This window comes from Giraffa tippelskirchi, chromosome 6, assembly GCF_054371585.1.
Source record: "Giraffa tippelskirchi isolate mGirTip1 chromosome 6, T2T-mGirTip1v1.2.pri, whole genome shotgun sequence".
In the NCBI taxonomy this organism is placed as follows: Eukaryota; Metazoa; Chordata; class Mammalia; order Artiodactyla; family Giraffidae; genus Giraffa; species Giraffa tippelskirchi.
Genome location: NC_137280.1, coordinates 103,415,233 through 103,442,055, shown reverse-complemented (window position 1 = coordinate 103,442,055; position 26,823 = coordinate 103,415,233). Strand labels below are relative to the sequence as shown.

General features: G+C 40.0%; 1 long non-coding RNA gene across 4 annotated transcripts in view; it reads right to left on the bottom strand.

Annotated features, from left to right (window-relative positions):
• Nucleotides 1-26,823, bottom strand: part of LOC145509733 (uncharacterized) — a 1,421,207-nt gene that overhangs the window by 1,360,388 nt on the left and 33,996 nt on the right. The window contains exons 2-3 of one of the 4 annotated variants that reach the window (XR_014056361.1): nt 5,213-5,524; nt 1,049-1,252 (exon numbers count right to left, since the gene is read on the bottom strand). This is a non-coding gene — a long non-coding RNA (uncharacterized LOC145509733). Of the gene's footprint in view, nt 1-1,001; nt 2,484-2,568; nt 4,635-5,091; nt 5,525-26,823 lie in introns of those variants that run through there. The other 3 variants (XR_014056342.1, XR_014056362.1, XR_014056344.1) reach the window with 3 other exon arrangements.

Below are 26,823 nucleotides of genomic sequence, written 5' to 3'. Positions count from 1 at the left end.
GTCATAACATGGTCTAGCCTCCTCAACTCTTTGCTTTTCCAAAAGTCATATTTCTAATGTATTTAAGACCACAAGATTCATTTTTTACCCATCCCTAACAGGTTACATGGAAGCCTGCTTCTTTGCTGTTGCCATACACCTAACAAGCTGTATTCACCTTCTGTCCCTTGCTGACAGTCACTGCTGGGAGCTCGGGAACTGACACCTCTTTCTTGATCCCACTCCAGCACCCCTAACACAATAACAGACATTTTCAGGCACTATCAACAGAATATAAAACAAGCAGAAACAGCTACAAATCAATAAAGAGGTAATGCTATACAGTATTCAGATCACTTTGCTGCAGAAATGGTTGGGGATAAAACCTATTCCTAACAAGGAAACAGGAAAATCCTACTGTGTCCCCCTTTCCAAGCCCAGCTCTAACAATAAAAGTCTTGTAAAATAATTTGTAATCATAAGAGGGAAGTTTAAGCCAGAGGAGTTTGGTTTTAGTCTAAATGGGTGCTTCTCTCTAGGCTAGAAATAGTGGAATGCCCAAAGAGGTGAATATGGGCAAGAGTTCATGAGCTTCCTTATATTTACTCACTCATCCCCTGAAGGTCATAAACTCAATAAAGGAGAAGAAAATACAGAAAACAGCTCTCTTATTTCCCCTAATTAAAACATCATCTCTGTAATAGGTGAAAGAAAAGCTTTCAAGTTTCCATGTGATTTAAAATTCCTTCTTTCAACAGTGTGACAGAGAGCAAGAAAATTTACACACCCTTGAGACAAGACAGTGAAAATATATTATTGTCCTGTGAAGTAGATGCAAATTGCTAGGGGTGATTTTTTTATATACAGATGTAGAAATAAATGTACTGGCCAAATCTGTTGCTAATATTACAGGCATACTGGATAGCTTTTCCAGAATTGAAACAATCTCAAGTCCTATATTAACAATGGTAGGAACAATTTTATTACATCAGCAGCAATTTGTAGTTAGTCTCTCAAAATCATTTAAAATGACCACAAGGAAAAGTTGAAAAGCAAAATAGTTGCCTACCTGGCATCTTTCAGACCTTTAATGATATTAGGGGTCTTTCCAATTACCTCCAGCACTCTATATTATTTTGCATGAACTCTTCAGACAACCACCTAAATAATGGTAAGCAGTGTAAGTTCTAGTATTGCCCTTCTAGAATTTCCACTCACAACTGGTTTAAATTACTTGGGTCCATTCTGAGACAGTAGCTGGCATTCTCCATACCTTGAACAGATGAAAAGATAATTATGTCAAGAAAACTGGCTCTGTTTTTCCCACTTGGGGAATTAAAAGCACCTATTTTTCTAGGCTTGTCACCTTACCCTCGAACCTGCAAATAAAAATATTTTTTATTTGCTTCAGACTTTGTTGGCCCTTCCTGGCATTTCCAGGTGCTGCTAATCCTATGTTCAGTAATTTTCCAACGGAGAGCATGCTATATTGTCCCATGAACAGTGGATACAAGCAAGGTTATGAGGTCCAGTATCCTAGCAAAGATGCGCAAGGACCAGGTCTCCTGGTCTCAATTATGAAGTTAAGGCACTCTCATTCCCTTCGCCCACCTCAGGGGCCCTGGAAAGACAGCTGTTACCTTGAAGTCATTGCTTCATCAATGACAGGAGTCAGTAGGCCTTTTGTCAGGTGGGGTCCAACACCCAGGGACTGGGTCATCTCTCTGATACAAAGTGTGAAGTTGAGGCAATCAGAATGCTTTTCACACAACAAGAGGTAGAATGGCATCCAGGTTAGAAACTCAACTGCCTGCCAGTTGTGTAATCTTGATGGAGTCATCATTTTCTCAGTTAATGTCGGGATAAAACTTAAATCATGACTTCTTTTCGAGCACTAAATAAGTTTGTACATGTAAAATGCTTGGAACAGTGCCTGGCACAAAGTAACTACCTAATAAATGCATTAAGTACAATGAGCTACCATTATATTGATTTTGGTTCGTAAAAGTCCAGCAGGCATTCCATGGGACCAGCTTTCCAAATCACACCAACATTCTAAGGAGCCAAGGCCATGAAGTCTCTTGCATTAGATGATATGGTCCCCATCTTGTGGATCCCATTTAAATAGACAGCAGGTATGTAGGTTTAGGGAGTGTAAATATACCCCAATAAACCAGGTATGCTACTGTAGCCATGGATCTCCTCTTTAATGACTTCTCTAATTCCATCTGAGATGGTTTTCTAAGAATGCGGAAATCTGACCTTGCTCTGACTCTCTCTTTGCCCCATCTAGATCAGCAGTTTGATGGATAGGATAGCTCATGGTGTAAATGATGCAAATAGATGCAACTCTGATCTTCATTTCCAGGGCCTGGCTGGGTAACAGAGTCAAAGCCCTTTCTTAAATATTAAAGTGGTGGAACTCTGGCCATTCCGTCACCCTCTGCAGAACATCGGGCTACCTCAGGGCCAACTGCCCTCAGCTTTGGGCTCTTAGATCAAAACTATGAAATAGTAGGAGATATTTCAATTGACATCCTGTTACATTTATACCTGTTTTGCCCTGGTGATTTCTTTTTTTTAATGACATTTCTTATTTTCTTTACAATTTTACAAGCAATATATCTTCAACATAGAAACTAGAAATACATAAAAGCATAAAGTAAAAAATAGCAAACATCCATAATCCCTACCCTCTAGAGATAACCATCATTAGCATTTTTATATACTTTCTCCCAATGTCTACATATTTTTTAATTGAAGTATACTTGACCTACAACACTATGTTAGTTCCAGGCACACAACATAGTGATCTGATATTTCTATACATTACAAAGTGATCACCATGGTATGTCTAGACTGCTTACTTCTTTACCTTCCAATGTATTCGGAAATTCCAAGTCACTTGCAAAATGTCAGTAAAACTGTGTACAATGAAAGAAAGAACCCTGGAGAATCCTTTTTGGAATCAGCCAGCAGGGGAAATAGCATAGCATTGAACATTAAGAACGGCTGCTGATCAAATTTAACCAAAGGCTAGTTGTCTTGACTCAGAACTTCCCAGAAAGAGTAAATAAGAAATAAAGTTGACTTGATTCATTTTGGCAGCCAATAGATAGATTTTGGTTTATTTTCTTCCTGTCCTACAGGGTAATTTTTTTTAAGGCAAAGAAAAAAATATATGGGGAAGGAACAAGGTAAATCCCAGGTTGATTTTTAAATAAATTTTCTACTTTGTCCAAAGGGAGCACTGAGCTCACAACAGGCATTAAAAAAGAAAAAAAAAAAAAGCTAGGATAAATACTAGACAGTTGAAAATGTAATCAATTGGCAATGCCCTCAAAGGCCACAGGGTACTAAGTAACCCCCAGCAGAACTTTGTGAAAAGCAAGTCCAGTCAGGAAGCAAACAACCCCTCCTCCCCTCCTCCTTTCCTCCCACAGGGACTTGCTACGGAGAGATGATGAACTGGCTCTTGACTTGGGACAAGCTTTTTTTAAATTCTGTTATACATGAGGTAATAAGATAGTGATCAAGGCAGCTTTCAGCCCTTGGGTTTAAAATATACTCAAGCTCACAAAATACAATAAGAAGTTGATTATTTACCGTTATTTTAGAAAACACAATGTCACGGATCTTGGCTTTGCGGTTTACACATTTATCATTTCCTACACTAGACATATTGACAACTCTCACTTCTACTGATAATTAAAAGAAATTATAAACATCTTCTCTGTGTAGCACAATGATCACTTTAACCTTACAAAATACAATTTGCTGCCCACATATTACCATTTTATCTTGCCATTTAACTACAGATAATGATCCTTTATGAATCAAACTCACAACCTGGAGATTTTCTATCTCATGTTCCTTTGGACCCTTGCAAAAACAATACAGAACGCCTGCAGTGTAAAATTAGGCCAAAACTTAATTATCTTGCAGCTTATTTCCTGAGTTTAATTAACTTTTCTGAGTGGTTTCTACTGCAATGAGGACTAGGCCCATTTTGTATTATTTGGTGTCATAACTTCACTTCTCTCTCAGTTCCAAGGACACCACAAGATCCCTCCAGTCCTAATTGTCATGGAAAATGCAGAGATATGAGAACTGCAAAACAGCTATAACCAAAATTAAGAATGTGCTGCTGTGCATACTAACACAGGGACAGAAATGTATGTGTGCGCTATCTATAATCCCTTCTAGCCTCCAAATGAACTGACTTTAAATATTTAATTATCTTGTTAAGCAAATTCAGATTATGGATTCAAATTCTCATCATTACAGATCATCAGGCTGTTTCAGAAGAAGAATAAATTGAGGCCAGGCCAACAGGCTTTTATAAACTAGATAATGATGCACAGTTTATAGCTTTAAAGTCCTCCTCCTCCATGCCTATGAATACTACTTCTCTGGACCCCGAGAGGGCTGAAAGTGACAAGACATTCTGCCCCTGGAGTGTCCAAACCTCGCCCCCATGCATAGTGGAGTGAATGTGGCCTTTGGATCCCAACAGATGAAAATCAATCCAGACTGTTCCATGATTTGCTCTGTAGCCACTGGCAAGTTACTAAGTCTCTCCCATTCTAGACAGTCCTGCTGTTAAATGCAGGTAAAGGTAAATGCCCCCACTAAGGGTTCTGATGAATGTGGAACTGTGACCTGGAGACTGGGAGGTGAGATCACCAATGGGCTACCTCACCCTCCCTTCCCCCGTAAAAGCATTTCAGGAAAGAAAACAGTTTCCCTCCAGGGAGAATTGTCAACTGATTTTTAACATGCCAAAGTGCTTTGTGAATGCCTGAGAGCTGATAATGAACAGGAAATCAGACTTGAGGGAGGAAACAAACTCTGTTGAGAGGCGTAAAAACAAAAAGACTAGAGGAAAGGTAGTGAAGACCTAAACATTGCTTGTAACAAAAAATAAACAGACAGAAAATGCAGTAGAGGGGAGGGGTAAAGAAAAAAGAACATGAAACATCCAGAACATTCTGATGCAAAGTGCAAGAAAGAAGGAGAGTTTATGACAAAAACCAAGGAGAAACCAGAAAGAAAATAGGAACACCACTAGCTCACCTCCCAGTCTCCAGGTCACAGTTCCACATTATCCACTATTGTGCGCTGTTCTGCCCAGAGCTTGTCTTCACTCTACAGGGCTAGGGAGCAGCTGAGAGTCAGTACTGGGAGATGCTGTAACCTTTTAGATGCCACCAGGTAATTTGCGCCTACCCACCTCTCCACTCATTCTCGCTGCTGGTCCAGTCACACAGCTGAGATTCTCCTTGTTTTAAGCACATTTTATATCCTTAGTTCTGTAATGTGGAAGAGTGGAGTGGCCCACCACTGTTCTGGGTCAGAGGGATACCTTGATCTGGCTCCATTCAGTCTCTCCTTGGTCCCTCCTAGGCCAGCTCTGGAGAATTTTCCTTCACACCAACATCCATCTTTTACCTGTCCAGGACCCTACACTCGCTCCAGGTTTAAGGGTAGGTAAAAACAAGGCCTATTTAAGATCTTCTGAGCCATGGAAAGGGCCATCTCCAGTCTAGAAGGAAGGAACACAGATTTATGACAATAGTGAGAGGAAGGCACTGACCAAGTGATGTCCTCACATTAGAGAAAACAAGACGATAATCACTATAGATTTTAGGCTCAGGTGACCAGTGATGCCACAGTTTTGGCTGACACCTAGGATAATGACTGATACCCGCAAAGTTCCTTCCTAAGCTTTACAAGCATTGCTGTTTATAGTCTAAAACACTCAATGTCTTGAGAAAACTTTGGCTTTCCTGTGTTAAGTGTCCCATACATGAAGATGCTGGGGTTGATCTAGGCAAAGACATGGCTATAACTAGAGTGATGACATCTGTTGAGGTCCTGGCATTTTTGTTATTGCTGCTGTTACTATTCACATCATCTCATAGACCAGGAAGAATTCTCCTCCACGTATTCATCTTCTTGCTGTTTTCATTCTGAATTTTTAAATCTACCTTGTCCAGGGAAATAATTCTCGATAATTAATCTAATATATGATTTCACTCTTCAAAAACAAAAAGGACACCTAGGAAACAGAGGATCTATATTTTATTCATATTTAGTCCATAACCTTGGCCTTCACAGGCCCTCACATCCATGCACCAGTCCTTATTTTATATTAAAATGTAAAAACTTTGCCTTGAGGTTATTCTGAGGCACAGAGGACTTTGTACCTGAAAGTCTCCTGCCTGCATCTGGTTCCGCAGCCTTCCACACACTCTACTGCACAGGCCTTAAATCATCCTGCACACCCTGCTCTTGTACCTGCCAACATCATCCACTGTCTAAATGCAGCTAGCAGCTGTTTATTTACAATTAGATCTGCCAGCTGGAAAGCAAACATTCTCCGTTACCGAATCAATCAATGTTACAGGGAGAGAAAAAAAAATTAGGTACAGCATGAAATGGAGGGCAGCAACATCACATTATATTGCAGCTGTCCTTGTGCAATGCCATTAGATGTTCTCAGCACCAAGAATTCATATAACTACAGCCTATGATCAGTTGTCTTCCAGGTACAGATTTGACATCTAAGAAATACTGCCTACTAGAAGTTAAGGTTTGAGCACTGGAAGCCCACAGCCACCATCTGATGTCATGAACAACATTGTCCTAAGGGGTAGGTCTCTTATCATGGAATCAGGGCTTCTGCCCTATATTACATTACCATTTTTGTTTCCTCTTTTATTCAAGTAGTGATTAGAACTGAATCATGCATATTGATATTGAGCTTTCAAAATAATATATTACCATGTTGATTATTTGGGGGCACTCTCTCATTTTGGAACTCTCAAATAATGATGAGTAACTCTTCCTCCTTGTAAAGTGGTCCTGCATAAATAAATCCTTCGATTTCTATTGGTTTATGTACTTACTGATGTTCATGACCTTGATTTGAGTTTAGATGTTAATTTATAAGGCATAAGTTAAAATACTCTTGACTGTTTAAGACCTTTGACTGTGTGGATCACAATAAATTGTGGAAAATTCTGAAAGAGATGGGAATACCAGACCACCTGACCTGCCTCTTGAGAAACCTGCATGCAGGTCAGGAGGCAACAGTTAGAACTGGACATGGAACAACAGACTGGTTCCAAATAGGAAAAGGAGTATGTCAAGGCTGTATATGTCACTGTGCTTATTTAACTTATATGCAGAGTACATCATGAGAAACGCTGGGCTAAAGGAAGCCCAAGCTAGAATCAAGATTGCCGGGAGAAATATCAATAACCTCAGATATGCAGATGACACCACCCTTATAGCAGAAAGTGAAGAAGAACTAAAGAGCCTCTTGATGAAAGGGAAAGAAGAGAGTGAAGAAGTTGGCTTAAAGCTCAATGTTCAGAAAACTAAGATCATGGCATCCAGTCCCATTACTTCATGGCAAATAGATGGGGAAACAGTAGAAACAGTGACAGACTTTATTTTTGGGGGGCTCCAAAATCACTGCAGATGGTGATTGCAGCCATGAAATTAAAAGACACTTACTTCTTGAGAGGAAAGTTATGACCAACCTAGAGAGCATATTAAAAAAGCAGAGACATTACTTTTGTCAACAAAGGTCAGTCTAGTGCAGGCTATGGTTTTTCCAGTAGTCATGTATGGATGTGAGAGTTGCACTATAAAGAAAGCTGAGCACCGAAGAACTGATGCTTTTGAACTGTGGTGTTGGAGAAGACTCTTGACAGTCCCTTGGACTGCAAGGAGATCCAACCAGTCCATCCTAAAGGAGATCAGGCCTGGGTGTTCATTGGAAGGACTGATGTTGAAGCTGATACTCCAATATTTCAGCCACTTGATGCAAAGAGCTGACTCATTTGAAAAGACTCTGATGCTGGGAAAGATTGAGGGCCAGAGGAGAAGGGGACAACAGAGGATGAGGTAGTTGGATGGCATCACCGACTCAATGGACATGAGTTTGGGTAAACTCCGGGAGTTGGTGATGGACAGGGAGGCCTGGCGTGCTGCGGTTCATGGGGTCACAAAGAATTGGACATGACTGAGCGACTGAACTGAACTGAACTGATTTAGACCTCAAAATTAGTAAAGAGTAACAATTTAATAGGAATATGGCAACAAAAGCATAGCAATATGGTTTGTTTAAATAGGTGTTCAAATGGTGAGGCTCTTTATCTGCAGGAATTTTGTTTGGTTTATTCTGTCCCAATTTTTTTTTTTTTTTTTGCTAGTAATTGATGGAGGAAAAAAGGTTACCAATTAAAAATTGGAGGGTCACTAAACATGAGATTCCAATACACATCCCAACATTTTTAACCGACAAAAATTACTTATGAATGCATTCATACTTTTCAGCACCCCCTAAAACTCACTGCAGTTTGAGTGTATAGCATTTCAAGTAAATACTATAAATGTCCTTATCTGGCCCTGGTGTGATACAAATTGGAAGGTTTCCCCTCTCTATGTGCTCCTAATACAAAACTCAATCGCACTTGGTATAACTGCAGAAACATCTGCTCTATCCACCAACTGCTTATGGAAATGTACAGCCAAGGCTGCTGCAGACCTCCTCTGTCCTCATTAGAAAATATGCTGGCAGCAAACAGAAGCACAGCAAAACTCAGAGAGCTAAAGGAATCGGGAAAAGACAGTGAAGACTTTCAGGAGGATAAATGAAACACTCCCAGTAGAGAAGTGGGAGTGGCCATGAGTAGATCCAAAGCCTTCATTCAGAGCTTCCTATGTTCTACATCTGCAGGCCCAGATGCCACCCTTTTCATCTACCTCAATTCTAAAGGCCATGGTCTACTTTCTTACTGTCTGCTTCACTTAATGGGGCTTCCCAGGTTGCACAATGGTTAAGAATCCTCCCGCCAATGCAGGACTCACAAGAGACACAGGTTCAATCCCTGGGTCAGGAAGATCTCCTGGAGGAGGAAATGGTAACCCACTCCATATTCTTGCCTGGGAAATCCCATGGACAGAAGCTAATGTTCCAAAGTACAGTATAAACACTGAGCTTTCCAGAGTACACAGAAGAGGACTTGGTTCAAAATTATAACCACGTGCTGGGAGATTGATAGGTTGACCACGTATATAGGTAAACTTGGGGCTTCCCTGGTGGCTCAGATGGTAAAGAGTCTGCCTGCAAGGCAGGAGACCTGGGTTCAATCCCTAGGTTGGGAAAATCCCCTGGAGAAAGGAATGGCTACTCACTCCAGTGTTCTTGCCTGGAGAATTCCACGGACAGAGGAACCTGGCAGGCTATAGTCCATGGGGTTACCAAGAGTCAGACACAACTGAGTAACTAACATACACATACATAAACTTACAGAGGGGCCAGACTCATTTCCATACACCATGACATTCAAGTAACAGCATCATATTGGCTTGGATTATCTGGCTGAATGTAACAAAAAATGTTCCGGCTAACTTTAATGAAGAAAAAAATTTTTTTAACTTTTTGGAAGGAAATGAGGTAGGTAGTACATCAAATGGAAGGATAAAATGAGCAACCAGATCTCAGGACAGATAAAACCCAGAGTAACGCTGGGAAACAATGTACGGTCTCTTCAGACTGCCAGAAGAATGAATCATGTTTTTTATCTTAAGCCCTTCTGCTCAGGCTGAGATTCCCGTGGACACTACATGGAGTGTGGGACAGGAAAATTCCCAGCGCCAGAGGCCAGGCAGGCATCACAAGTGGCCATCCACCACAGCTGTAAATGGACACACTTGTTCACGACACTTTAACACACAGCAATGGCATGGAACTCAAAGAAACAACATCATCAGGGTCAGCCCTTAAAAACACAAGTCCGTCAAACTGCTTTTCATTTCACAGCAAAACACATTCTGCTCCAACACCCACATTTGGTGAATTTTATTCCTTTTAGAAATGTCTCACTTCAGTATCTAACTTTCACACTGAACATTGCCTGGCTTTCATTCTCCACTCTTGCTCATGAAGTAATTCTGATTAATTCTGTTTATCATGAAGAAAAGCAAGATAAAGCTATAGGAAAGGTCTCAAAAAAAAAAAAAAAAGGCATTTCAACCACATCAATGCTGTCCAAGAGAACTTTCTGTGATGATGGAAATATATATCCAGGTTGTCCAATATGCAAGCCACTGGCCATATATGGCTATTGACCACTTAACATATAACTAGTAAGACTGAGAAAATTAATTGTATTTAATTTCAATTAATTTAAATATAAATCTAAATAACCAAATATGGGTAGTAGCTACCATACTAGACAGTACAGAATAGATACATAATTTTCAAGAAATTCCTTGTTCTATTTATTTTGAATCTATGTGGCTTTTATATCCTGTCACATTCATGTGTACCGTGAATGTGGAATATTAAAAGCCAAATTAAATATTTTTCTGGGAAAGTTAAAAGGAACTCTGAACCTATTGTATAAATATGACAAGTAAGGCACCTTGTGGCTAGACAACTTGCATCAGGTCACCCAAAACTGAAAACATCCCAGGTAAATACACAAAGCTGCAGGAAGTCCTGAATTCTCTTTCTCTCTCTGGGTTTCCCTAGGCATGTGACCCTGGGCAAGCCAGCTTTCTCTTTCTTGAAAGGAAAGGGTATGGACTAGATGGGTTCGGGTTCCTTTTCCAACACTAAAAGACTTAATTTCTTTTTTCCTCTCACTAAAATCTGGAAGCTATAAGACATGGTTCAGGTTGGTAAGTGAATAAAACTTGCCTGATGAGATTTGGAGCAAATTGAACAACACATGTCCCAGCCAGTCATGCAACAGGGAATGTTAGCCCATCATCTGGAGATTCTGGTTTCCAAAAAGACCCCAGAAATCCTTTATGGTTGGAGTCTAAAACTGTTTTTAAGAAAAATTTCTGTGAGCTAAACAAATCTCATCCATGGGAAAGGTGCGACATAGACTGCTTCAGATAGATAATCGCTAAAAACCTGGAATTCTCAAACTCTGTCCCAGCACACGACCCCCTGCCCCCCACACACACACATACTTCAGAATTTCATGACCTTCTCCACAATCCCATATTGTTCTCTGTTTAAATGTTAATTTCCAAATTCCTCTCTTCTAGGTTCCAAACAGAATTTAAGTTAAAATACCAATTGTTAGATCAAGCCATGACACTGCGCTGATTGTGAAGGTGACTTTGTTTCTAATAATCAGAACAGAGGATAAAGTTGTAATATGTCAATGATAACCGGCAGATGCCGCATCTCTCATTTATCATTTGTGATGCTATTAAGGGAATTCAAGTCTTCTTTGATTCATTAAATTTGTGTTTTACGGGAAATACATTCAACTCATTCTCAGACAAAAGCTCAAATAATTACCTTCTCAAAAATTAACCTTTCCCTTAAGCATTACTTCACATGTCAACTCCACAAATCTTACTGCAGTAAAGGAGCATAAACACCAGATGGCAGCATTATATCATTAAAGACACAGACCTTGAAATTGAGGTACATTGATAAAATTTGTCTTGGCATATTTAAATCAGTCCTCCAGCCTTCTGGATCTCTTCTTAGCTGATAAATTTATTTATAATTTATTTTTTAATCAGTTATTACTGTTATTTGAAATTTATAATTATGGTGACTTAGCCATTAACCTGAAATAGGCCTTCAATTTTGGAAGGTTCAGTTACCAACACCTTTGGTGTTAAACAGTATAAAATCACGTAAGGATAATTTTTTAATGAATTTGTTTTAAGCAATGCCTATTATTAATCTGTTTTATAGATGCCTGGGAGTGATCAGTGTTGCATTTTGGAAGGGAAAGTCTGGATGGTTAAGATTTTGAATCCCAGTACTATATAGTCTAGGAGATAGCTTCAATAATAAGCAAAAAACCTCTTTTAAAATCCAAGAATTGCACTTCCATGTATTCTGGAAATGAAGCCTTAGTCAGATATCAACTATAATGCTTAAAACCTGCTCCCCAACAACTGAGAATCAGAGACTCTCCCATCCTCCCTGCCTTCATCCACACATGATCCACTTTGTTTTCAGTCTGCCTCTGTAAATTGCCTTCTCAAAATTCAAACAAAACATTTATTTTTACCACATTAAAAAAAAATTGTGTATGGGTTTGTAAGTAAAAGGATTTCCTAAATGACTCAGTGGTAAAAGAATCTGCCTGCCAATGCAGGAGATACAAGAGATACAGGTTCCAACTCTGGGTCCGGAAAACCCCCTGGAGGAGGGAATGGCATCCCACTCCAATATTCTTGCCTGGAGAATCCCATGGACAGAGGAGCCTGGTGGGCTACAATCCATAGTGTGTCAAAGAGTCAGACACAACTGAAGCGACTGAGCACGCACACATGCACGCACATGTAAATAGAAAGATAGATATACATTATGCCATTTTCTACTTAACAAGTAGTAGTAATTCCTTAATATCATCGAATATCCAGAAAGTGTTCTAATTTTCCATTGTTTCCCTCAATTAAAATGTCCTCAATTCTTTAAAAGAAAAAAGGTTTTTTTTGCATACCTTTTATGCTTCCTGTCCCTCTCCATATACAATTACATCTGGCTGAAGTCTCACATTTGGACTAGTCTCACATTTGGACTTGGGAATCCTTTGCTGGGAGGAGCAGGGCCAATGCAGGCCAATGCAGGCCAATGCAGGGAGGAGCAGGTGTTGCCTTAGGCTCTTTGACCCTGAGGGCTCACTCCCAAAGTGACCCCTCCCAAAACAAAAGACAAATCTGCCCCATCTCCATTCTTAGAGGAGGCACAGAAGCAAATTCCTGGCAATTATAGAATAGCCGATTTTATTCCCGATTCCAGAAATCATAGTTCAAAAATAATAGTCAACTCTAAAAGGACCCTGATAACAAATGAGATATATTTTAACTAGAAAGGGAAAATCATATCTTTTTCTTTTACTCTTTTCATTTAACAAGGCAAGAAACTAATGCATTGAATCATTCATTTCCTGCTAGTCTTACAAGCCCCTTAGAAAACCTCAAGGAAGTTATGAACTCTCTCTGCACCAAAAAAAAGCTGGCATGCCCTAATGCAAAGAGTACATATTTTCTGAGGATTGAGGGATGGAGGACCCATCGTTGGCCCCAGTGTAAGAACCTACAGCACTTTCAACCTCTGTGGCCTGTGAGAGTTGTGCTGCACACACAGGACAACACACATACACATAAAGCCAAGTAGACTGACAATCTGTCTCCTTAATCTAAATACCAGTTTCTAGCAGGTTTGTTTGTTGTCTGCTTGTCATTTTATTTTGTATTGCTCTATTTTTTCCACACAAGGCTTGTGGGAGAGCTATAGTGTAACTGAGAGCCATACAGAAAACCACATTCAGGAAAGCAAGTCAGAAAGCCAGGGCAAAGGTCTAAACTCTCAGATTTTCTTGATGGGTGAATAAATTGGGCCGTTTGGAAACCTACAAAGAGACTTCAAATTCTGCACATGCCTTGACCTGGCAATCCTACTTCTAGAAATTTATCCTAAGGAAATAACTGTGACTGTGCAGGTGATGGTACCCAAAGGGTAGTCATTAGAAATAAACTGTCTGACAATGCTGAAAATGTTAAACCAACTATGGTACATCCATTACACAAAATAATATTCAGCCTTTTGTACTGACTTGATAAAGGTTAGTGACAATACTGAAATAGGTTTGCTATATTAATAAGTAGGAAAAGCAGATTCTAAAATAGTCTATGCTATATCATTCTATTTTGATAACACATCCTGAAATGATATACACAAAATGGCTAATAAATGATTGATGCCTCCAAATGATAGAATTATGGTTGGTTTTATATTTTGTCCCTTTTTTCCTTTGAGTCTTATTTCTTCTTACCTGTATTTTTCTAAAGATAAATATTGTTTTTATAATAAAAAAGGTTAACAAGTATGTTCCAGACATAAATACAGTCTGAGGATCCTTGCTGATTAAGGTCAGAGGCCCAAACAGACAGGAAATTTGGAAAGCAAGAGAGGTAGGCTCCTGTCAAGCATAAGCATCAATATGCAGATTGAAACCAAGTCAAACTCTTCTCCAACACAGCAAGATTTCAAGGTACAGGCCAAGGAGGAGAAATCCCAAGAGGCATGGGTCATGTCGAGAACCAGAGATGCTGCAGGTAAAGAGGTGCAGTGGTATTGACACCTACCCACGCCCTTATTTTTTCCCTTCTCCTGAAGTGATTCTTGATATATAAACTCTTTTTATATAAAGCTAATAAGGAAATAAATCCAAGTTTCTAGAGCTTTATAAAAAGTGGCTCCCAAAGGAGAGGGTGGGACGAATTGAGAGGATAGCATGGAAATATATACACTGCCATATGGAAAATAGATAACCAGTGGGAAGTTGCTGTATGACTCAGGGAACTCAAACTGGGGCTCTGTGACAACCTAGAGGGGTGGGATGGGGTGGGAGGTGGGAAGGAGGGTCAAGGGGGAGGGGACATATGAAAATTTATGGTTGATTCATGTTGATATATGGCAAAAACCAACACAATATTGTAAAGCAATTATCCTCCAATTAAAAATCAATAATTTCTTTAAAGTGGCTCCCAAAGTCTTAGCCTGGGAAAAAGAAAATTTTTATCTTTGTATGCAAATCCCTGCCCAAGTCCAGAGAAAATTGCCATATATAGAGGAGAGAATGCAGCACTTTTCCCGATAAATAAGATTAATAGCAAGTTCCAGTTTCTCTGTCAATATTTTTTTAAAAGGGGCTTTGTTTCATTTAAGAACATTTGAACCTGCTTCTTTGTAAATCTGAGCACTTTTAACTCAGACACTTATTAAATTCCCAGAATAGGTCCTTTAGATTTGTGAACCTCAATTGATTTTTCTCCTATAATCCATGTCTCTAGTCTTATCTGCCTTTCACAATGGGCTCAAGTACTCTAAGACTCCATCCCCAAAGCATGAGTCTCTGCAGAGGCCATCCACAAACCCATCAATGACATTCTTTAAAAAAAAATCACGAATTCCTCATTTCCTTGACTTAGAGACTATCCCTTGTGACAGCATTAGCTAGAACCAAAAACTTAGTGTTATAGGTATAGTAATTTGATTTACATTTTGAGCTCCCATTTTGTGAAGATGGTAAAAATTCAGTTCTTATTAATTTGAAATTCTTTCCTTTTAACTGATTGTATCTAAGTTTGGGGGAGTTTATATAAAGCCAAGGCCTCGGGACTTCCCTGGTGGCACAATGGGTAAGAATCTACCTGCCAATGCAGGGGAAATGGGTTTGATCCCTGGTCTGGGAAGATACCACATGCTGCAAAGCAACTAAGCCCATGCACCACAACTACTGAGCCTGTGTGCCACAACTACTGAAGCCCACGCACCTAGAGCCCAAGCTCCACAACAAGAGAAGCCACCACAGTGAGAAGCCTGCACACTGCGAAGAAGAGTAGCCCCCACTAGCCTAGAGAAAGCCTGCACAAAAGCAATGAAGAGCCATCGCTCAGTTGTGTCCGACTCTTTGTGACCCCATGGAATTCTCCAGGCCAGAATATTGGAGTGGGTAGCCTTTCCCTTCTCCAGGGGGTCTTCCCAACCCAGGGATCGAACCCAGGTCTCGCACCTTGCAGGCAGATTCTTTACCACCTGAGCCACAAGGGAAGCCCAAGAAAACTGGAGTGGGTAGCCTATCCCTTCTCCAGCTAATCTTCCCAACCCAGGAATCGAATCAGGGTCTCCTGCATTGCAAGTGGATTCTTTACCAACTGAGCTATCAGAGAAGCCCTAAGACCCACTGCAGCCAAAAATTAAAATAAATAAATAATTTTTTTTAATCCTCTCTTAAAAAAAAAGAAAGCCAAGCCTTGAGAGGTTCTTGTGTCATCAATCATGAAGGTATCCCCCAAGCTGCACCCAGCTGCCCCATGGGCTGAGAGGATACACACCCCCTAAACTCTAAGAAAGGGAGTCACAGTTTGCTTGTGCCAGTGGTTGTCCCCTCAAACTAAACATCAAATGGTCTACCCAAGTCTGAGGAATTCCATGAGGGAGGGAATCTCTACCCTAGACAGAAAAAAAAAATTCCACAGATTCCACAACTGGTATCTATCATGTTTTGTTTTGTTCTTTGGCCACACCACTTGTGGGATCTTACTTCCCCCTCCCGGGATTGAACTTGGGCCCTTGGGGCCTTGGTGCAGAGTCCTACCCACTGGACTACCAAGGAATTCCCATTTCTATGGTTTTCTTTACCCAAGTATTTTTCCTAGATCTTTTTGTACCAAAAAGTTAGTTTTAACTCAGCTTTATTCAACTCTGAAATCTTACAATATTTTTTATGCTTGAATGGTTCTAAAGTATACACTCTGGAGTAAAATTAATTTAGACTTAGCATGTACTTTATCTGGCTTTACATCACATTGGTATGTATGCCATCTTCCCAAACGATATGTTATCTCAAGGCTAACACTAGGATCTTTGCAGGACATTTTTGTGCCTTTGTTCCCCTGTCAATCTGCACTGCAGTAGGTGTCCAATAATTGTGGGCCTTGCTATGATTCCCTTGCAACTAAAGATCTGTCTAGTCAAAGCTATGGTTTTTCCAGTAGTCATGCATGGATGTGAGAGTTATACCGTAAAGAAGGCTGAGTGCCGAAGAATTGATACTTTCAAATTGTGGTGCTGGAAAATACTCTTGAGAGTCCCTTGGACTGCAAGGAGATCAAACTAACCTATCCTAAAGCAAGTCAACCCTGAATATTCATTGGAAGGACTGAGGCTGAAGCTGAAGCTCCAGTACTTTGGCCACCTGATGCAAAGAGCCATCTCATTGCAAAAGACACTGATGCTGGAAAAGATTGAGGGCAGGAGAAGGGGGTGAAAAAGGATGAAATGATTGGATGGCATCACTGACACAATGGACATGACTTTGAGCAAACTCCAGGAGATAGTGAAGGACAGGGAAGTCTGGCATGCTGCAGTCCAAGGGGTCACAAAGAGTGGGACACGACTTAGTGACTAAACAACAAGGCAGCAGTTACACACACTGTCCAGAGTGTGGGCTGTGACCTCTGAGGACTGGGTTTCAACACCAGCTCTGCCATGATTAACAGACAATCTTAGTGTTCTCTCTGCCTTAGTTTCCTCTTCTGAAGAATAAAGTAATAATAATATCTGTAACATAGAGTTGTTTAGAGGATGTAATGATATAATGTATATCACACACAGAAAAGTATGCAGACACAAATATATACCATTTTTAACACTTCCATGAAATCAAATTATAAATCAGGCCATTCTAAAGGGAATCATGTTTTCTCACACTACTCTACAGAAGTGCTACACACCTGTATAGCTTTCTTGGGCTGGGGGGGAGTGGTCTAAGGGATTGTGTTTATTTGCTCATTTGTACAAAGATTGGCATCAAAGGACTAATGGCTAGGCCAGAAAAACTCCACTGAAACAAAAATTAATTACAAAGATGTAAACCTTTGTAATTAATCAAAATAGTAATGTGACTGAAGTTCCATATAAATACACCAACCAAACCTCTAGTTCTGGAGAGAAGTAAAACTTCATCTTAAGAAATCTTGCCACCAACACCCACTTTCACTAGATGGCAATGCCCATATATACCAGGATATAAAATATAAAAAGACCCATATGAAGGAAAAGACTATAGTTGTACATGCCTTCATTTAACAGTACACTCCAGAGGGGGAAAAATACTGATGTATTTTATATAGAGTGTACCAGACAGGTAAGGAAGGCTTACTCTTTTGACAAAGACCCTAAGGAGTTATCATTTGCAAGGTATATTCCTTTGAAAATCTGGATACCGACTCTTTCTGGTTTGCAAGATACAATGTTGAGGCTTTTGTCTTCTGAAACCTCCTATGAAAAAGTCACTGCTCAGAGATAAGCAAGGGCTCTTTAGTCAGGTAACTACATGTGTGTTGATTTAAAATCCTTCCAAAGATAACCCTCTCTGCTGTGAAGAGGCCTTCTTAGCACTGCACAATTCATTCATCATCCTTAGCTTCTGTTGAAAAAAATTTAGCTGTTCACCTCTCTCTGAAGATCAAACCCACTGTGCTCAAGACAAATTGCTTCCTTCTTAGAACTTTAAAAAAATATATTTACTTCTAAGTCCTAATGAAGATATATGACTTCAAAAGCTATAAAATAGAAGTCCCAGATACAGCATGAATCCCAAGAAAGGTCAGCTAGGTTGTAGACATAAGAGGTTTCTGTTGCCTTGAATCAATCCCTCAAAGTGTTCCTCTAAGCTCTCTGCAGTCTGTGCTAACCAGCAGCCTTGGGGGGTCAAGGAAGGGCCATCTGTTGGAAATGACTTTCACCTCTGAGACAGCAACTGAACAATGAGATGATTTTTTCCTGCAAAGGAGGATGCTTCTACACTCCTTTCATTCAATATGTTCAGAGGGGAAGACCAAAATGGCAGCAGAAAATGCTTTCCACAAAAGATGCAATAACAATTCTCTTTACTCAAGCCCTTAGAAGGGAAGTGGCTAAGAGTTTTCTACCAGACAAGGAAATAGTCTGAGACATCAAGGTCCAGAAGAGTTCAAATCGCCTCCACTCAATCAGGTACAAAGGCAGCACTTTGAAAGACTTAATACCAGCTCCCTCTTTTCTCCCTGAACCTTAGTGAAGCACAACTCAGTCAGAGGTCTTCACAGCACCTTTATGGAAAAGTGAGGGGGACATAAAGGGTGATCCCAAGCAATTTTCAAAAGGCCATTCAGCAAGACAGTGGCAGATAAGGAAGCGTTTTCCCGATTCTGATAACTACATTTCATTTTCTCTTAACACAAATATTGATCCCGGAGGCCTAACCATTAGATTACCACAGTAATACAAATTGCTCTTTTTAAGAAACCCAGTTGAAAATGTCACATGGAAAAGTAAATTACCATCTCAACAAGAATCTTTATTGTCTTTAGCACACTCCAGGCCTGAGTAATCTCTCCTGACTTTGGGAAGTACAGATTCAGCTCGAGTGGTTTTCAAACCTGACTCTGTGATGCCTCTTTAGAGAGCTCTGGGGAATAAGAAGAGCCAGATAGGACTCTGCCTTTCAACCCCAACTTCAGCCAGAAAAGCTCCAAGTGCATCTGCTCAAAGGCATTCATGGTTTTTAAATATTTTCAACAATCTAAGATAATTATATTCCTTTAAAAATGAAGGAGGACTTCCCTGGAATTCCAATGGTTAAGACTCTAAGCTCCCACTGTAGGGGTACAGGTTTGAGTCCTGGTCCTGGTCAGGGGAAGATCCCACATGCCAAGTGGCACAGTAAAAAAAAATGAAGGAAAAGAAGCAAAAAGAAGTTAAATAACTAGAGAGAAGCATGCGTGAAAGAATGAGTGGTAGAAATCAGTATGCAAAGCAAGCAATCAATGCTTGGGGTCTAAAGAAGAAAAGAAGGTGAGCTTGGATGGTCCTAGGACCCAGGAAGTTAAGCACTTTCAAGAGGTGATCCTCATAAGGACATAATACAACCCAAGGGGGACTTAGCTGATTGGCTTAACATTGGTCCCTCTTCCTTTGAACCTCATTTTCTTAAAACAGGTGAATAGCAAACAGTACCATGACTGTTGACCTCCTTCATCATAAATACATTTACCCTCCTACAAATTAACCTAAGTGATTCTTTTCCTTTTCTCCTCTTTCAGTTCTAAACTTCTCCTTTCCTAGGCTACCTCTTCAAACCCCAATCCTTCTATGAGGTTTTATTCTGAACTAGTAAAACCAGTTTGGTCCCACACAATTCCATGTACATTACATTATCCAAAAGCATCAATTCAGTCTTGCATCTGCGGCCAATTCTGTCTCATGGAAAATGTCTGGAAAGAATACTTACAATAATACAAGAGATAATTTTAATCTGTGTGTTCCCTCCATACACTGGGACAGTGGAATCAGATGATATAAGGATTATAGAGCTAGAGGGTCCTTAAGAGACCATTCTAAATCACCACCACAATCTTCATAGAGCAACATCCTACACTCTTGACAATAAGAAACAATTTAAAACGCATCCAGAGATAAACTTTAACACACATTTTAAATAAAATTGTTCCCCTGCCTTCTCTTCTCAGTTTCCATTTCTATATTCTGTCTTCATGTTTTTTATTTTTTATTTCTATTTGTTATCTTTTGACCCTTCTTTATACTCTTCTTGGTTCTGCATATCCTCCTCTCATCTTGAAATGTCAAACCATCTACTAGATCTCAGCAAAAAACATTTTTCTGAGCTTCTACATACTAAATTCTTAACTGGGCCTCTGAGTTGCTTTTTCCCAAATTACTTGAAGCCTACTAGCAAGTAAACAGTATTGTTAACATCTTAGTATACTCTTTCACTCTTTTTTCCTTTCTTTTTTTTTCTTTTTGACTGCTCCTTTCGGCATATGGAACTTTCTCAATCAGGGCTTAAACACCCACCCCCTGCAGTAGAAGTGCAGACTCTTAACCACTGGGCCACTAGGGAAGTCCCTCACTAATTTTTCTTTGTAGAAGGATAGATAGGTTCAGAATCTTACTGACCACATTTTTTTAAACTTTTTTATTCAACAATATCTTTTGGACATCTTTCTATATCGTTAAGCTAGATCAACATTGTTGTTTCCATGCTTTTCTAGTATTTCATCATCCACATGCAATAACATTTAAATCAAGGACGAATTCTGCCTTCCAAGAAGTTGCTTTCCCCTCTTTAACTCACTATCCTTATAACTGAGTTCTTATAACTATCCTTATATCTTATAGCTATCCTTATGCTGATCTTATCTTCCTAAAATACAGGAAGGATCATGCTTCTCCCCTTTTTACGATCCTTCTACTGCTCTTTGCTCTACTGCTTGAAACCCCTTCCAGGACATACAAGCTCTCCTCAAATCCGGCTCTAGCCTGGGTTTCCTGCTCCATTCCCAGCCTCCCATTTCTCACAGCCCCTACACATGGGTTTGGGTAAACTCCGGGAGTTGGTGATGGACAGGGAGGCCTGGCGTGCCGCAATTCATGGGGTCACAAAGAGTCGGACACGACTGAGCAACTGAACTGAACTGAACTAAACATAACAAACTTCTCATCATTCCTGATCACTGCATGGAAATCCAAGCTTCTGTGCTTTTCCTGCTACCTAGAATGCCCTTCCCCACCTTTTCTACCTGGTAAATTCCCACTCCTCTTAAGATCCTCCTTCATAGCCTCCATGTCACCAAGAGAGTTCATCTCTTTTCTCTTCTATGTGCATGAAGCCATTTCTAAATTTCTGAGCAATGGCACTTATCATATTGTGTTATAATTTTTATGTATATGTTTATCTCTCCCACAATCCCGACTTTACCCTTAATGTTTTATACAGTAACTGCCCACTCAATAAAAATGTGCTGAAGTAAATTCAATCCCTCAACCTATGGACTGGGCTTACAACAATATAGGATAAAGCACTCAATCCAGCTTAACTTCTGAATCCCAAGGGGGAACTGTATTTCCACCCATCACAGTTGTATCCCTGATACAATAACAGCAATTGAAACTGCTAACCTATTTTTCATCCTCCAGTTTCAACTCAAAGGTAACACCTCAGATATGCAGGGAAGAGTCTTAAGGATAGTGTCACTGATGTTATTTCAACCCTTCCAACTGGTAGGAGGGAATGGTGAGTTCGGGCATTATGTCCAACATTCTATTACTATCCACAAACATCCTGGAAGAGGCACCAACCGTGGGAGAAGTCAGTACTGTTCTAGGAAACAATACAAGCCTGACAACAGCATCTAAATAACATTTAGATGTGAATTTTGGCAAATATGAGGTATTTTATTAGTTTTATCATTATAGATGACTTCCTTTTTCCTTTCCTTTCCAAGAAAGAATATACAGCTCTCAGAACAGAATCAACCAAGAAATATCAAATGCCATAGTCTTAGTCTTAGATTTTGTTTTCAGAGTGGGTGGCAGCGGGGAGAGAAGCTGTCTAGATAACATTGGCTTCAGTGATATCAGTGTTCAGTTTTCAGTTTCCTCTTAGGGTTTCTAGGTTTAGTGGAGCATGGTGATTGTTTTTTTTTCAGTAAAATAGTCCTAAAGCACTGCAATACTAAACATGTTGTATTTTGGTTTGCTTTGTATTGTTTTCATTGCTTCTGATTGCCACTGATTTATTGGATGTTTGCCCTCTTAAGTGTGGTTTACATGGAAACAAAAACCCAATAAAATCAAAATCATCATTGCAATAAAGTGGGTCTGAAAAAACAAATAAATGGTGCTAACTTAATGATACTCAATCTCAGGTTTCCCTTGAGAGTTAGTGAGAACCATTTTTCCTTTATTCTATTTTTTAAAAAACTGTAACAAAGAAATAGCAAAGTGCAAAAATCATAAGTGTGCAACTCAATAAATTTCCACAAGCCAAGCCCACCAATGTAACCAGTACCTAGTGGGGCACCGCAAAAACCCCACTATGTAACCCCTATCCTGGTTGAATTATAGATGAACTTAGCCTGTTTTCGAATTTTACACAAATGGATTCATACAGTGCCCGTTCTTTTGTGTCTGGTTTCTTTCACTCCAAGTTATACTGGTGAGATTCATCTTTGTTTTTGCTTGTGGATACAGTGTGTTCATTGTCACTGCTATATAGAATAACCCCTTTTTCATTATTGTTTTAGAAGCATCTAAACAAACAAGTGTTCTGAGGAAATAACATGGATCCCAGTGTTAAAATATAAATGCTTTAGTCAAAAGAGGAAACAGTGACTAAGATGACCTTTAGAAACAGCTTGAAGTCAATTGTCAAGAAGCAGCTGTCTGAAGAAAGAAGTGGAATAGTAAAAAGCAGTCTGTGAGATAAGCCAGAAGAGCAAGCTTGGGAAGAAACGCCCAGAACTGAGTCAGGGATCTTGGCTCAAAAGAAAATAAAATGTGGCCTTCTGAAAAGGTTTGATTTAGGTTGTCTCTGCCTCACATCTTTAGCAAAATCTTTCTCCGCCTGTGGAGTTCTGCCTCCAAAGCCCAGTGGTTGTGAAGGCAGGATCTCCATAAAGGATCAGATTACCACATCTTTTCCACTCTTTGTATACTATTTGACCAAACAATTCCTTGCATAAAAAGACATCTGCATTCTATTTCTGCCTCTTTTAAACACAGGTTATCAAAAACTTCTTTGTAAGCCTTAGATATTACCATTATGGTGAACTACTGCTTTATAAAAGCTTATAAATTACTAAACCATTATTGCCAGCTAATTCTGATATTTAAGATAATGAAATTTTTACTAGTGCTTCTTTAAACTATCTTCACTTAAAACATTTTTATTCTATTATGAAGATGTTTATTAGAGCGATTATCAAAATGTTCCCATAAATATTGATGCCATATTCTGAAAACAAAATATCCCTTTCTTCTTCCTTAAAAAAATTCACACATGAAAAAATTTTGCTAGTTTAAAAAACAATCCATTTGAAGTATTACATTTGCTATCATTTTAAAAAGATAGTAATTGATTCTAGTGGTCCAGAAAATATTTATTCTGAGAATCTAAGCTTTCCTCTGCATCTTTCTCCTTACACAAGTTTACCTAAACCTGTCACATATTTCAAGGGTTCTGGCTTAAAATAGTTACCAGGAATGAGAATAGACACATTGAATTATTTACCTGGGTATTAGTAGAAGAGAGTAGAAATGATTGTCAGCACATGAGTAATATGAATTCTTGCTTTAAAACAAAATCCACAAGTAAGAGGATACGGCACCCAAAATTCATTTCATTGGCTACTAAAATATACTAGAGTAAATCAAAAATGAACATAAATTAATCTAGCTCCTTCCATCAAAAAACAGAGTCTCTTTCCTCACAATGACAGACTGAGTCAACTTGTGACTGCTTTGACCCATAGGCAGAAGTGACACCATGTGACTCTGAGCTCAGAACTTAAAGAGGCCTTGAAACTTTGCTCTCACCTCCTGGACTTGCTGCTTTCACCAGACAAAGCTTATGAAGGAGGATGTCGTGTGGAGCAAAGACAAGTCCTCTCAGCTGAAGTCCTTGACTGTGATGGGGAAACCATGGGTGACGAGTGAAATCCATTTCTCCTGCCTTCACTAATCAAGGTCATTTTAAGATGTCCTTCAGCGGGGGAAGGAGAAGGTGGGACAAATGCAGAAAGTAGCATTGACATTTATACACTATCATGCGTAAAATAGATAGCCGGTGGGAAGTCGCTATATAACACAGGGAGACCAGCCTAGTGCTCTGTAATAACCTAAAAGGGTGGGGTGAGAGGAGGGGAGAGAGACTCAAGAGGGAGGGAATACAGGTATAATTATGGCTGATTCATGGTGTTGTACCGCAGAAACGAATACATTGTAAAGCAATTTTCCTCTAGCTAAAAAATAAATTTTAAAAAAGATTTGCATGTCCTTCAAGTAACACATAACCTAAGCAAAAAGATGTTTGCTCAAGTTATTGTCCAAGAAAGTGGAATCAGCTGTGTCTATTTCAGCTGAGTTGGTTAAGACTGGACAGGACCTCCGATCCTCCAACTGAGCATGTTCAGAGTCATCTCAGTGTCATTTGCACATGCAGAGGACTGCAGCTGAGTTATGCCTGTGCGGAACATGATAACACCTTTTCCCAATCACCTTTCCCCACAGTCCCACACTCTCCATGCCTCAGATCCAGCCCATGAATATACCGCTTCTTTATCCCATGAATATCCCAGCCCCTTATCCTGGGAAGGCATATTTAAGATTTATTTGGTCTCCTTAGTTGGCTGCCTTTGAATAAACCCACTCTTTGCTGCAAATCTCACTGTCTTAGCATTTTGGTGTACTGTGTGTCAGGCAAAACAAACCTGGTTTGGTAACAATAATTAATATATGTGTCAACTCACCTGGCCTAAGAGATGCTCAGAAAGCTGGTAAAACATTATTTTGAGTGTGTCTGTGAGGGCAGTTCTGGAAGAGATTAATTTGATTCAATAGACTAAGTTAAGAGAATCTGAGCTAACCAATGCATGTGGGCATCATCCAACCCGTTGGAACATAAAGGCAAAAAAGGGTGAATTCTTTCTGTTTTTAAACTGGGACATCCATCTTCTCCTGTCCTCAGTCATCAGAGCACCAGATTCTCACCCTTTAGGCTTGCCTGGTTCTTCAGCCTGCAGATGGCAGATTGTGGGACTTCTCAGCCTCCATAATTGTGTAAGACAATTCCTATAATAAATCTCCTCTACTATGTTTATATGTGGGCTTCCCAGGCAGCACAATGGTAAAGAATCCCCTGCCAATGCAGGAGATGTAAAAATGACAGATTCAATCCCTGGGTTGAAAAGATCCCAGGAGTAGGAAATGGCAACCCATGCTTGCCTGGAAAATTCCATGGACACAGGAGCCTGGTGGGCTACAAAGAGTCGGAGATGACTGAGCAACTGAGCACACACAAACACACAAACACACTAACACACTGCTGCTGCTGCTGCTAAGTCGCTTCAGTCATATCCAACTCTGTGAGACCCCATAGATAGCAGCCCACCAGGCTACACCATCCCTGGGATTCTCCAGGCAAGAACACTGGAGTGGGTTGCCATTTCCTTCTCCAGTGCATGAAAGGGAAAAGTGAAAGTGAAGTCGCTCAGTCGTGTCCGACTGTTCGCAACCCCATAGACTGCAGCCTACCAGGCTCCTCCGTCCGTGGGATTTTCCAGGCAAGAGTACTAGAGTGGGTTGCCATTGCCTTCTCCACACACACACACTATATATATATATATCCTATTTCCTATTGGATCTGTTTCTTTGGAGAATCCTGACTAACGTATAGTTGACCTTTGAATGACGCCAGGATACCGATGTTCCATGCACTTTAAAATCCACGTAATAATTTAAAGTCAGCTCTCCATCTCTGCATCCACTGTCCTGCAGCTGAGGTTCCTTTGCATCCTGGATTTAACCAACCATGGACACATAGTACCACATAATTTACTACTGAAAAAGTATTAGTGGACTCACATACTTCAAATCTATGTTGTTCAAGTGTGTGTGAGTGTGTGTGTGTGTGTGTGTGCTCAGTCCAACTCTTTGTGACCCATGGACTGTAGCCCACCAGGTTCCTCTGTCCATGGGATTTTCCAGGCAAGAATACTAGAGAGGGTTGCCAGTTCCTCCTCCAGGTGATCTTCCCAACCCAGGGATCGAACCTACATCTCCTGTGTTTCCTGCATTAGCAGGTGGATTCTTTACCAATGAGCCACCTGGGAAGCCCTCAAGTCAATTGTACTAACCATCAATCAAACCTCAGAAGACAACTTCTTAAATACATTCCAAAAGGACAGCAAAAGAACTGCCTACCTGAATCCAGCCCGACGTTTTTTCTTCTATTTTTTGGCCTCACCCTATGGCATGTGGGATCTTAATTGCCTGACCAGTGATTGGACTCATGTACCCTATAATGGAAGCACAGTGTCTTAACCACTGGACTGCCAAGGAAGTCTCCAGCCCAACTTTTTGAACAAATAAGTTATTGATTTAAGCCACCAAATTTTTTAAATTAAATTATTTTAATTGCAGGCTAATTACTTTACAATATTGTGGTGGGTTTTGCCATACATTGTCATGAATCAGCCACAGGTGTACATGTGTCCCCCATCCCAACCCCCCTCCCACCTCCATCTCCATCCCATCCCTCTGGGTTGTCCCAATGCACCAGCTTTGAGTGTCCTGTTTCATGCATAAAACTTGGATTGGTCATCTATTTCACATATGGTAATATATACATTTCAATGCTATTCTCTCAAATCATCCCACCCTCATCTTCTCCCAGAGTCCAAAAGTCTGTTCTTTATATCTGTGTCTCTTTT